This window comes from Corvus brachyrhynchos, unplaced genomic scaffold (genome assembly GCF_000691975.1).
Source record: "Corvus brachyrhynchos isolate BGI_N302 unplaced genomic scaffold, ASM69197v1 scaffold164, whole genome shotgun sequence".
In the NCBI taxonomy this organism is placed as follows: Eukaryota; Metazoa; Chordata; class Aves; order Passeriformes; family Corvidae; genus Corvus; species Corvus brachyrhynchos.
Window position 1 is genome coordinate 908,233 of NW_008237426.1, and position 13,388 is coordinate 921,620.

General features: G+C 45.7%; 2 protein-coding genes across 5 annotated transcripts in view; one reads left to right on the forward strand and one right to left on the reverse strand.

The window, feature by feature from the left end:
* Window positions 1-6,524, reverse strand: part of MYO9A (myosin IXA) — a 168,951-nt gene extending 162,427 nt beyond the window's left edge. Inside the window, 1 exon segment of the mRNA XM_017731129.1 lies at window positions 6,411-6,524. The gene's annotated coding sequence lies outside the window, so the exon portion shown is untranslated.
* Window positions 3,389-13,388, forward strand: part of SENP8 (SUMO/sentrin peptidase family member, NEDD8 specific) — a 16,805-nt gene continuing 6,805 nt past the window's right edge. Inside the window, exon 1 of one of the 4 annotated variants that reach the window (XM_017731123.1) lies at window positions 3,389-3,400. The gene's annotated coding sequence lies outside the window, so the exon portion shown is untranslated. Of the gene's footprint in view, window positions 3,401-12,827; window positions 12,840-12,900; window positions 13,270-13,388 lie in introns of those variants that run through there. The other 3 variants (XM_017731124.1, XM_017731128.1, XM_017731125.1) reach the window with 3 other exon arrangements.

A 13,388-nucleotide genomic window follows, 5' to 3' on the forward strand; every position in this document is an offset into this window, starting at 1 on the left:
AAAACAATTTTTATCCTCCCTCTTACCAACCCCAGCCACCTTCTGACACCGACCCCATACGTCACTGAAGCTTTGAGGCTTGGGGCAGCCTGACTCATTCATTCTGTTCCAAGACAGAAAGTGCTGGACCTCCAGGATTCCCTCCAGGATTGCAGGACGGACGAGAGGTTTTATTTGCAAGGGCAGCAATTTGCTTCTGACCCTTGCCATCCCCCTGCTCCTCCTTGCCAGGCTGCCAGATCATGTAGGCGCCAAGGGAACAGGCTGCACTTATTTCAGCCACGGGGCTGGAAGGCCTGGCCTGACGTGGGATCTGCCCACAGACACCGGATTCTTTACGCATTTTCTGCATGCACACCATAGGCAGTGCCAGAAATACCGGTCACGTGGGAAAACAGGAAAATATTTTATTCCTGGGCTAGGGAAGAAGCCATCGAGCTAAAAGCGGCTTTGTTTAGGGGCAGGAGTGCCCCATCTCTGCAACAGGGGCAATTCAGGAATGCTGATAAGTCTGTTTTCCGTGCATAAATAACCTACGTTCAAGCACAACCGCTTTATCTCAGGGAAGGATAAAGCCCTCGGTGGCAAGGCCCCAATATTTGTCTACTCGCTTATCAAGCAGGAGCCTTATTACAAAGGCTAATTCAAGTGGAGATTAGATTTCCCGTATGGAGGAACGGACAATAACATCAAATATTCTTCAAACACCAGTAAATAAGATTAATGAAGTGCTGCTGCCATGGGCTTTCACCTCCACAATGCCTTAAAAAACAAAAAAATCCTCATCCTGGTAGCTCCAAGCAAATCTTTCCAAGGGTTTCATCATATTTCAGTCCGCAGACATCACCTCGCTTCAGTCGGCCAGCAGCAACTACAAATAGCCTGCAGGAAGCCACTGATTTCCTGAAAAGAGGGTTAACTGAGAATCATAGGAAACAGAGAAAATTAAAGCTGGGTCTAACATCTTGACTCAGCTGAGGAGGGAAAAAAATACAGCAGCAGCAGCACTGAGCATGTTCAGACACCTGAATCCATGCAAAATTTAATCAGACTCTTAAAAACCACAGACCTAACAAAGAATTACCTCCTTCAGCACATCGTACCCAGTCTAGGCAGCTTTCACATAAAACCACCTACCGGTGACCATCTAAAAATCTTAATTGGAAATAAACCCAACTCAGCGCTGAGATCCACCGAGCGCATCGCAAATTGCAATACTTTGCATTTAAGTGCTCTCAGCTAAAGGACTAACTCAAAAACCGAGCAGCAAAACAGAACTCGGCAATCAGTGAAGCTTCACGTGCTCAACAGTTGTGCTGACTGATCAGACACAGGCAAAAAATCAACTCAGGGCTCTGCGGGAAACAATCTGAAATAAAAATGTCAATACCAAACAAAGCAGGGAGCTTGGTTTTAAAATGTCCTAAATTGTGGCAAAATGTTGCACAACGCAAAGGAGTTTCGGAAAGCACAGAGTGAACACGTAGACAGCAGGTGAAAAAACGAGAAAAATTGCTGAAATGTAAGTATTGTAGCAGCCCTCCAAAACTGCAGGGACTGCAGGAGACAGATGCAGAACAAGGCGGTGATACGAAAACCATAACCCCACCCACGTGCTGCGGACACCGTCACACACACAGAACAACCGTAAGGACAGGAATGTGTACATGAAACGGAAGCAAAAGACGAATCAGAGCAATCTGGTATTTAGAATGTCACTGTATAAATTAAAAGTTGAGGGGGATAAATCCCTCCTGAAAAAGAGAAGAGTTAAAGCTCCCTTTTCCAAGCCCTTATCCCAGCCAGCAGAGCAGCTTCCCTCTGATCTGAGAAAGGCAATCTTGCCCTGCCCCAACCTGCCAGGACATTGCAGCAAAAGTCACTGTTTTACATGACTTTGTTGCTTTTCTCTTGTGTCCCAATAGATCCTCACTGCATTAACTTTGCGTTTTTAATCTATACTCTGAGGCTCTTCCTCATGTGGAACTCTAGACCACTATCAAGAGGTTGACTCCTCTGCCAGCTCAGGATGCTGATCTCCAGTTCCAACCCATTCAGGAATGAAAAAAAATAGGAAAACCACCACTTTTCATGATATTCCAAGACTCTCCTGCCACATATTTGAAAGGAACAGCCTCTAAATAGCTATACTTCCCTTTCATATTCTCTGCAGCTTTTCTCTCCCTTACATGACACCTACAGTGAGGAATATCCCACAGCCAAGGCTGTAGGTGTGCCAAGACCTACATCTCTCCTTGATAGACCCTACACATCCATCTCAAACAATAGAAGTGTTCACAACTTCACAAGAGACCTGGGACGGTAATTTGGGCACATGGCGATACAATAAAAAGGTAGGAAAAGCCTAAAAATACTATTTAACACTGTAAATAATTTATAAAATAATATTAGAAACCTACAAAACATTCGACAATGCACTTCAATTGGAAAAAAAATCCCTAAAAATAAGAGTATAGCTCATGAGGATATTCTCACATCAAACCACCAGTGACATCCTGCAGGCTCTCCTGGGTCCCGATGGCACGATCCTAAACTCCTGGTGGAGCAGCTCAAACTCTTTGCTCCAAAGGAAAAACAAAATTGGTCTTTCAAAGATTTAGAGCCAAGTTGATTGAACCAAAACCAAGGGAGAAGCATTTATATTGTCACTTTTACCAGGAGAACGAAGGAGAGGAGGGCAGGAGTCTCTGCTGCACCACAGCCCTGAGCAAGGAGCACCTCTACCTATGCCCTCAGGAAAAATAAAACTAAAAATTTCCTTCCTGGCTGAAGAATTTCCTAACTGCCACACTAAACCCCTGCAAATCAGCTCTACCCGAGAAACCAGAAGTGAACAAACTGTTCTGCTGATTGTGTCATTGACCTCAAAGGGCCTTTCCCAGCCCATCCCCCGTAGGGCAGGACCCTCTGGACAGGCACGTGCCTTGCTCAAAGCAGCAAGAAGAAACCCTTCTCACCCTCAGGATGAGTTCATCAAATTTGTCACCAATTCCCTTGAGATTTGGGAGCATCTCACCACCTTCTGTACTTCGAGAGATCCCAGGACCAGAAAAACAGCCCTTGCTCCAGGAAGGTCCTGGTTCAGCTCCGGTTTGGAAGCACGGGCTGCTCCTTTGATGGCCTGCCAGAAGTGGCCTCCAGTGAGGAAGCCCGGGATGAGTCACACCACCGGCAGAAGGAACTTGCCAGTCTGGATTGAAACGTTCAGATGAAACTATGGGATTTTTCTCCCTGCTCTGCCATCTCCCTTTGTGCACAGCAACTCCCAGTAATTGCACGCTGCCAGGCAGGCAGTCCGGCAAAGGGGAAGCAAAAATACCCGGCAGACACAGGGAGGGTCTGCCAACCATGGCCTTGTCCTAAAAACTGAGGCAGGAGGGTGTTAATGGACTGAGAGGATCATTTGGGAAGAGCACCATAAAAGCTTTTCTGGTTTTTTACTGACTTCCACAAATTCCAGTTGGCATTGGGGTTTATTGCTTTCCACACCTGCAGAGCTCCGAGCCCAGAGCTCGTACTGTGTCTGCAGCATATCTTCAAATACTGTGTCCTCTAATCCGAGTTATCTTATACATAAATCCAGGGAAAAAACTTTCAAACCCATGAGACAGCTCCAAGAAAAAGAAGTTTAGCCCTAGTGGCCTCTTCAACAGGGGATAAAACACGTACAAAACTGATCCATGTTACGTGTACAAACAGTACAGGTACAGGTAGTCTTTTTATGAAAACATAACATTCTGTGCATTAAAGACTTAAAATTAATTCCTTTTTCCCACAAAATCCATTTTACTCAACGATGGGGACAAGGTATTTCTTTGTTTCATTCACTACCTCAACCTACTGCAAGCCAAAAGCATATTAAAGAATAAAAGCAGTAGCAACATCTCCTCTGTCTTTTCAGCTCAATTTGGCAATTCTGGCAATAAAACTCCTAATTCAACATGTTCTTTACTTAAAATTGAAACTGCAGGACATCTGCTGTAGCTGCCGAGCTCACTGTGCACCAGAGCATTTCAAGTCTCACTCTGTGCCTCTTTAACGTTGGGGTTTGGTTTTTTTTATCTCTCCAGCCCAACCTCTAATTTAAAGGAAACTGTGCTGGATGCTCTAATTGACCCCGTTCTCTTCCTTCCCCAGTTTGTCTCTATAATTAGCCCTTCCCAGCGAAGGGAATCAGCAACAAGACCTTTCTGAGCCCCACCCTGCAGACCACAGCAACTGCCTTGTATTGTTTTTGCCCAGAAATCAACAGCTTTAGGACAACAAAAGGTTTAAAAATTGGAAAAAAAAAAAAAAGGCAAGATCAAATGTGTATTGATAATTTTTCAGCACATTACGGTGAGTGAAGCAGGTAACCCAAAATGTCACCTGAATCCCTCAGCAGTACTTTGTAACATGAGCAAAATACTTGTTTTCCTCAAAAGAACGCAGAGTTGCACAGCTGCCCACCCCAAATTCACCACCCAAGACTTCCCCTGGGGATCTCAATACATGCACCAAACACAGAGGATTCCGATCTCCACTAAGGCACCAGAAGACTCCACACCTTGTTTCTTGAGGAATTAAAAGGCACGTTGAGAATGAGGAAAGGAAATGCATTAAAAAAATTTCTTATCAAAGAGCAAATGCCACCACAGAGATTTTACTTCCCTACTACAGTAGGTGGTGATTCCTACCAGGTGACTGGAGCTGGGGGTATTTTTAGGCATTTAGGGGAAAAAAAGGAAGCAACAAAAAACCCCACCACAACAGCACCAAAAAAACCCCTAAAGCCAAAACAACCCCCCCAAAACCCAGTTCAGGTCCATATTTCAGAGCTGCTGAGCACCAGGAATTGCAGGATGAAGCAGAAGATCCCAGCAATACCGGCAAAAAAACATGGGATGGTCTCAGGTCTAATATGGCCTAACCCAGGTCCTCAGTGCCAGCCCAGCAGCTTCTGTCTCAGTCTTCCCTAAAGGATGATACTCCAGCTAGCACAATCCAAAACTAAACCGGAGTTTCGGGCTTTGTTTTCTTCCATCCACTGTTGCTTCTCCCATCCCCAAGGTTCCAAGGACACCCATCTCAGCGGGCTGCTCCTGAAGAAGATGCCCACCAGGAGAAGCATCTCAAGGTCTCCTAACTCACTATTTTCCACTCAATTTTCCCACTTGACTTCGCAGCTTTTACAGTCATTTTGCACCCCACATTACATGGAGCCGCATTACATTAGAAACCAAACAGGCTGAATTTATGATCTTGGTGATTAATTTCCCAGACTGACATTCTCTTCAAATCCATCAATGCCATTAGGTAATTGAATTATCCCAGCAGTCCAGAGTTCCAGCCTCCCAAAGCACACCAACACACATACTTGTGTAACAATCCGGAATTTCAACGTTTAGACATTTAGAAAATTAAACTGCAGCTGGCGGGAGTCTCGCTAATAATGGCAGCACCTGAACCTGTAATGATCCTTCACCTAAGGAAAATTGTTCAAGTTTTTTGAATACCTGTCCCCTTGCAGCCCCTGAAGAGCATACCTGAAAGGAAAGTATGTAGATTAATGCTCCCAAAACAGAAAAGAAAGTTGATCCAGTCCTACAAGAAGAGAAAAAAACCCCAACACCTTTCTCAGTGCAGAGGGTAGTCCATGCTCAGAGAAAAGACCTTCAAAATACACAAAAAACTGCACCCAAACCATTGCAAATCCATGTCTATAGGTTTTAATTTCCAATTATTTTTCTGAGATATTCTCTCGAGGATTCCACTTTTATTAAAAATAGACTCAACACAAGACCAAAGATCACAATGTCCCCACCACGCAGTCTGAACCACGAATATCAGACCGAGCTACTTTCAGACTGAGTTTTTAAACGAGTTTTACGTGCAATTGAAAAAGTTTCATGCAGGGCCACTCCTTAGACTGCAACAACCGCATAAAACATCTCATTTAGCTTTTGCTCCTCAGGTTTCACATCTTCCCCGACACAACAAAAATGAAAGCAGCCTTCAAGCAGCTGAGTTGCAGAGAAAAAACACAGGAGGAAACTCCTGATGTTGCTAAAACCCAGCCAGCAAACGCTGGGTGAGATTCACACCTTCCCTCTGTGGGAACAGGAAAATACTCAGGCAGGGATTTTTTTCCCTTGTTTCAGCAAAGACTTTTAGGTGGGAGAATGAATTCTCAGTCCCTCAGACATGGACCTTTGTGCTCATTTTTTCTCCTTACTCTATGTGCTGAAAGAGCTTTTTTTTGAATATATTTTTCTCCTCATATTTATTGTATTGTTCACCCCAGATGAATGGCAATGGCTCTGAAGGGGTATTTCAATCACATAAATGAAGAAACACAGCACAGGACAGCTGAACTCAGAAACAAAACATTGGAAGGAAGCAGCTCCCACCTGGAATTACAAAGAGACTGGAGCCTGGAACAATACACGAGTCCATGTCTTTTCCACAAAATTGGTGGGGCAAGGAACAGGCAACAGCAGCCATGTCATCTTTCTTGGCAAGTTATTCCTTAAAGATAGAAGAAGAAATATTGCTGCTAATGTTTATCAATGCTAATAAATTCCTTAATCAAATCCCTGTGGATTGCGGTGAGATCAGAGATGCATTTGGAGAAGGGAGCTACGCTTTGAAACAAGTGCTCTGACAAGTCAAGGTGCACTTGGCAACCCCTGGAGTCGAGCAAGGTTAAGCAGCGAGCAGCAAAAGGATTTGTGGGTTTATCCAATCCTCCCTGCAGACTCCTCAGTTGCTTTTGGTAAAGTTCATTCTCTTCATAGCTGAGGAAAACTCTTAAGATTCCTCATTATCTGCTGCAGGCACCTCAAACCTGACCTCTGCTCCACATTGTCCTCCTATCTCCTTGCCTACCTGCCAGGCACGGTGAAGCGCCTCCGGATAAGATTATCTGCGCCGATGGCCGCCCCAGCTCTCCTGACAGGGAGCGCCGGCGCCTGCCTGTGCAGGTTATTTGTGCCACAGTCTGGCTGGGAAGCAGGAAACCCAGAGTGTGCCCTCTTTGCTCAGCCAGACGCTTCGCTGCGCTCCGCAAACACGGGGCCTGAATCCCAAGGGAGGCGCCTGGGCCGCCGCATCCCTTGGCAGCAGGGCTGGACCTTTATTTTCGGATGAAAAGAAGCAAAAGAAACAGTGGCTCTGCTTTTAAGCATCTCCCCAAATCCCTTTGTTGAGCTGGAGTGGTTCAGCCATCCTTGCCACCACCAGCAGCAACAAATTCCACATAACGATGCCCCGTTTACGAAGCAATTGGTGGATTAAGGAGCAGAGACCGGCTCTCCTGCACTCGAAGAAACCCCCAGAAGGGGTATTTACCCACATACCCTCGCTCTTCCAAAAAACCCATTTATTTCAAAAAAATCGTTACAAATTGCTCAGCATTGTTTTCATCTAGCACAACGTTTCTAACGATCCACTGCGGTCCTTTTTTTTTTTTTTTTTTTGCCTAATGGGACCACATTCCTTAACAATTAAATCATTTACTAATTCCTCCCCGGGGAGCTGTCCTGTGCACCCAACAAGCACAAACCAACCTAACAGTTCATAGACAAGTGCCATAAAAGTTTAAATGGCAACATTTAGGAGAATTTTTATTTTGGTCTTCGTATTTACGTGAAGTATGAAAAGACAGTAGAGTTACGGAAGTCTACTAAAGTAAATATTTTCAGTTAACTTGTTTTAAGTTCATCCCTCAAAACCAACCACGTAGATGCTGAATACAATAAAAGAATTCTTGGCGGTTTATCAAAAACATTCGTAGTCTGGGCTGGTTTTAAAGCTCAGGTTTTCCAAAGATGGATCTATCTGGATTAAACACTCCTCTTCCATCAATGCTCATCCATGATACAGCATATCCAGGATCCTCAACCTTTTTGAAGGTCATGCTTTTCAAGAAATAGAAGACAGTCCAAAGACTGTCAGATTATCTGTGCATGATGGATAAAAGCCAAGACCTGGAACGGGCATCCGAAGAGTAACTCTAGGATTCAGGGTCATCTGGGGGATGCCAGAAGTGATTCAAGGTGAAGAGACCAGCAAATAAGACTCAAAAATTATATTGAAACCCACATATTTTGGCTATTTTTACATTTAAAGGGGGTAACCAAGGCATTTGTTTATTTTAAACTATATTTTTCCTTTACTACTTCATGCAGCATCCAGGGAGGACAGTCCCCTGCTCCGCTCCCCACTGCTCCTAACAGGGATTTGCAGTAACTCCTACGAGTCACAGGAATGGAAACCAAGATGATTTTTCCAAGAGAAGCTGAGCAGACAGTTGGAACCACCAAAACTACCAGGGTTGAAAGGGTCCAGTCCAGCCCTCCCCTCAAAGGGGATCACCTACACATAAAACCAGCCTATCCCTAGGGCCCTTAACACCAACAAGGATTTCACAAATTTCCTCCATGACCTGGAAGAGATCTTTAAAGGCACACTAGAACCCAACAGAGAGATGACAAGAGAGCACAGCAGAGCTATGCCTGCATCTTGTTTTAAGTCAGGCATGTAGCTGCAAAAAAAGCAACATAACTCTGTAGGTGTGCGAGACGAGAGCTTGGATGAGACACAGCTGGCTGAGCTCCCCCCGTGATGATCTCACATCAACAGAGAGAGGATCCAGCTAAGGAATATCAATATTCCTTGGGAGGATGGAGTGATGGATCTCAAAGGGTCCAAGCAAACTTCAAGCTTGAATCTGGGTGCTTAATGCAGAGACAGCACAAGTATCTATACCCAAACCTGGACACACTGTATGTCTGCCCAGGATAACTGGCTGCCTCAGCAGCCCCTGTAGCTCCTATCTTCTTTGTTTTCCATGATGGCATCGACCCAGGCTCACTGCTGTCCTACCCCGAGCATCCTCAGTGCACCATGGCCTTTCCACTCCTGAGCCCCATCTCCCTTGGCAAAAAAATCTGCCTGGCTGAAGACCTCGCTCTGTCTCTTCATGAGGCTCTTAGCAAAACTCTAAAGAAGGGCTGACAAAAAAACACCAACGGAGCCCAAAACTATGACCCATGGCTTTGTCTCACCACAGTCTGGCACAGTGTGAACAGCCAAAGGCATATGACAACACTGCATAAAGACATGTCTCATCCCTCTCCAAAGGGATGCCCATCCGTGCCTAATGAGAAACTGCAATGCAAGACGTAACAGCAGAAAGTAATCACAAGAGTAACAATAATCATTAAATCACAGGTATTTATTTATTTTGTTTTGCCTAGAAAAACTCTGAGGAGTTTCCACCAAAACGCTGTGGAGCTGCTTGCCAGCTTCATGCTGATTATCAGCAAATGGACCCGGACTATCCCTGTTCCCCTCCCAAGACTGACTTCAGCCAGGCCAGATCCTCTTTCAACTGGAGCCTGTGAGCAGCTTAATGAACTCATGGAAAGGCAGTAGGACAGTAAACTCATGGAAAGGCAGCAGTTTAACAGGCTGCAAGGTGAAGATCACTGTGCTCTGCAAGCAGTAGATCACAGATAATCTCATTCTCCGTGGACACTTCCCACCCAATGCAGCTCAAACCACTTCCTTTTGCTTCTCCTCCTGCAGCCCACAGGTAGAAAACAACCAACATGAGACACCTAAAGCCACGAGGAACCCAATGTGACTTTGCAGACGATCCTGCTGGCAGCAGGATTTTGGACCAAGTGACCTCTTGCGTTCCCTTCTGAGCCAGGCGAGCCTACATTCCTCCATCAGAGGTAGCATTAAGATCATGGGGCTTTTGTTAGGAATAAAAAGCATTTGTGGCAAAGACATGGAACTCTCACCTCACCTATAAGATTTTTCCACAGGTACCTGTGAAAAAGCGATCCACAGATTCCTCCTCACAGACAGAACAACTCTAACACAAGGTCTAACAAAACTGTAACTCTTAATAATGGTTTAAAAACAGACACAAAAATTAGATCAACTCTAAAAATCCCTGTTCAATAGCCTTCCCTCCTGAATTTTCATATTTTCTGAGGTCAAGTGGTTTGTTGAGGTCCACTTTTAAAAGTTTAATTCCAAGACACAGAGGTTAAGACATCGACACAATCACAGGAGCGAGACGTACATGTCACCATGGTGTTCAACCTGTCAGATACAGCACAAGATTTAATATTAAAGAGTCACTCAAAGAAAACAAGGATTATTCCTATTTCCTGTTTTCATCCATTATCTGGCAAGAGTATCACGTTTGGTTTCTATAGTCTCAACTCTGAACACCTGTGCCCTCACACGTATACCCAGAACTTACAGAAAAATTGGGCCTGTGTAAAAGAAAAATAAAATTCCACAAAACCCAATCTCAATTCCAATGATCCACAGACATCCCATCAGCAGCATTTTGTCCTTAAAATTCTGTAAGAAACCCAAGCTTTGTGATAATTCCAGCCATCTAACCTGAAAACATGGCAGAGTATTTTTGCAGCATGAAGCCCAAAGAATTACCAAGCTTCTCCCCAGAGCAGGGAAGCACCCAGACACATCCCAAACCTCCGACGCTACTGCTTCTGTCCAAAGGAATGCTAGAGAAAGTCTCCAATTTGCAAACTTGAGCCGTGATCCTTTAAATATTTATGCTCATGTTTACTTTGTCGAGAGGGGAGAAATCCCGTTCACTCGAGAGGAAGTGAAGCAAACATTGGCATGCAGGACAAAGCCTGAGAAATTCAGATGCTCTTTTAAACCTCAACACAAAAAAATCATCACGTTCCAAAGCTGAAACCTGCACCCAGCCTGTCCCAGGGAGCCAGAGTCCAGGACCAGGCTGGGAGCTTCATCAACGACACAACAAACATGCCTTCAACCCCGCTGTTTCACGTGCAAGCAGGAACACAAATTCCCTTTTATTTACAAACCAAGAGGATGCAGGAATTTCTGAAATCAAGTTTGACCGGCTAAGATGCTTCCAGTGGTTCAACGACCTTGTTTGCTCCCTCATAAATGTACTTTTAAAGGAATTGAGTTCAAAAGTTGCACGGTTTAGAGGGAGAACTAGAATTGGGCAGAAAACAGCCGCACTACGCTCACCAAAACCAACCACCCTGAATGACTTTAGAAACTCTCCGGTCATGCTTGAATGACAGAATCCCAGACTGGTTTGGGCTAGACGGGACCTTAAAAGCTGATCTTGTTCCAATCCTGCCATGGGCAGGGACACCTTCCACTATCCCAGGTTGCTCCAAGCCCCATCCAACCTGGCCTGGAACACTTCCAGGGATAAGGCAGCCACAGCTGCTCTGGGCACCCTGTGCCAGGGCCTCAGCACCCTCTCAGCCAACCATTTCTTCCCAATATCCCATCTAACCCTGTTCTCTGGCAGTGGGAAGCCATTCCCCCTGGTCCTGGCACTACAGTTCTTGATGAAGAGTCCCTCTCCAGCTTCCTTGTACACCCCCTTCAGACACTGGAAGTTTGCTCCCGGTTTCCCTAGACTCGAGGTATTTAAGCTCCAGGACTACAGGACACACGTGGTCCCAAGGCTGTGATGGTGAATCCTGGTCTTCCTTGTCAGCTCAGTGGTGCCAAGCTGCAAAACCAGTGGAGGGACCAGCCCTGTCCCTGTGCTCCCAGTACTCCCCCTGTTGACTTGCGGGCGTGTGAAGGAGCGGTCTGATCTGTTCTTCCATCCGGAGCAGAATACTGTTCTCCCAGAAACCAGGCAGGGGATGAGGATTTCAAGTCCAGCCGTACCTTGAGCTAAATTAAGCTTGCACAGATATCTTGGGTTTCATGTTTCCCAAGTGCCCAACCTCGGGTGCTTCACATTCTCTGGGGTTTTCCTGCAAACCTGATCAATGCTCACAAAACTCATCATAAACATCCTGGATAAAAATAATTTAGGTATAAAGCATTCGGATTTGCCTAGCAAAGGATCCCAAAGGTTTGACTGTCTGAGTGGTTTAGTACCAGTGTTTGTGAAAGATCCTGTAACAGCAGACGTCATCTCAGGCATTTGATACCGAATCTTAAAATGCAGCTTCCCCACCCAAAATAAGAAGGAAAAAAATGGCTAAAATGTGGAGTTTATAAATCATAACAGGAGCAACAGATGCACAGAACAAACGACTTCACAAAACAGATCTACATTTTAAATACATGATGAACTCAAATAAAGCTTTTTCCAAGTGCTGCTGATGGACACCAGGCCTTTCAACACAGAGGAAAAATCTCTAAAGCCACCCTGATTTATGCATCAATTGCAAAAAATAAATAAATAAGTAAATAAGAAGTTGCATCATCATCAATAGGCCAGGAAACAAAAGCTTATTAGTTGTGTTCCAGGGCTGCTGAATTACCCTCCCTGCCATCAGCAGCCTGACTGACAGCTTGCAAAACGGTCTTGGGGATCAAAAATCACAGCCAAGAAGGAGGGCAACAGCTGGGAGGGCCTTCATGAGGGAAAAAAGGCATAGAAAACCCTCTCATTTTAACTAAATAAAATGTAACAGTGAGAAAAGCCATTGAAATGAGTGAGTTTACTCAAGGACATAGGGGAAATCGTGTGACTGCAGGACGAGGGGCTGAAAAGATGATGCTCTTCAGGGATAACGCAGGCTCTGACCCAGACGGAGTTTATGGATAAGCTCAGATTTGTAAGGTCGTGCTTAAGGATTCACAGCCCATCACCGCAGCATCCACGGACCTCTCCACGGGAACACAACGCTCCCCTGTCATTTCCTAGCAGTCCCATGGGAAAAGCGTCAGGAAAGCACTTGAGCCGGCCAGAAACCCAATTCTCCACCTAGCAATCTATTTACAGAGCGATTTATTACAGCGCTTGGTTATCGACTGAGTGAGACACCGCGCCGGTTTTCCTCCCGTAGCAGCAAATCTTCCTCTGCCGCTACGTGATTATTTTTTTGATCCGCCGATGGGCAGGGACCGCGCTGCAGCGAGGGATGGGAAAGCCATGATTTCTGCTGAGCTCACGCTCCCCACTTTATCAACCTCGGCTTGATTTGGGGATAGGAAAACGTAAATGGAGGAGGAGGAAGCCGATCGAGAAGCAGAAGGGCGGCAAAACGCCCGGCTCCGAACTCACGGCAGGTCCTAGCGCAGGTCACGTCGGAGGGGGTTTATTTTTCTGGGATAAAGCAAAGGCCCTTTTGGCTACATTTAGGAAAATTCCAGACAGAAATATCGACTGTTTTAACCTTCGGAGGAGCAGTGCTCCCAGAGGGGTCCGGCGTGCCAGAGGGGAACTGCCGTGAAGTCCAACACTGCGCTAAGCAAACCCAGGTATACCTCATTCCGACGGGTGGGAATGGCTGATGGGTACCCGGGAATGGTTCTGCGCGGCGCGCAGGGCTGCCGGAGCCGCGGGGAGACCGCGGGCGATCGCGACCTGCTCCCCGCGC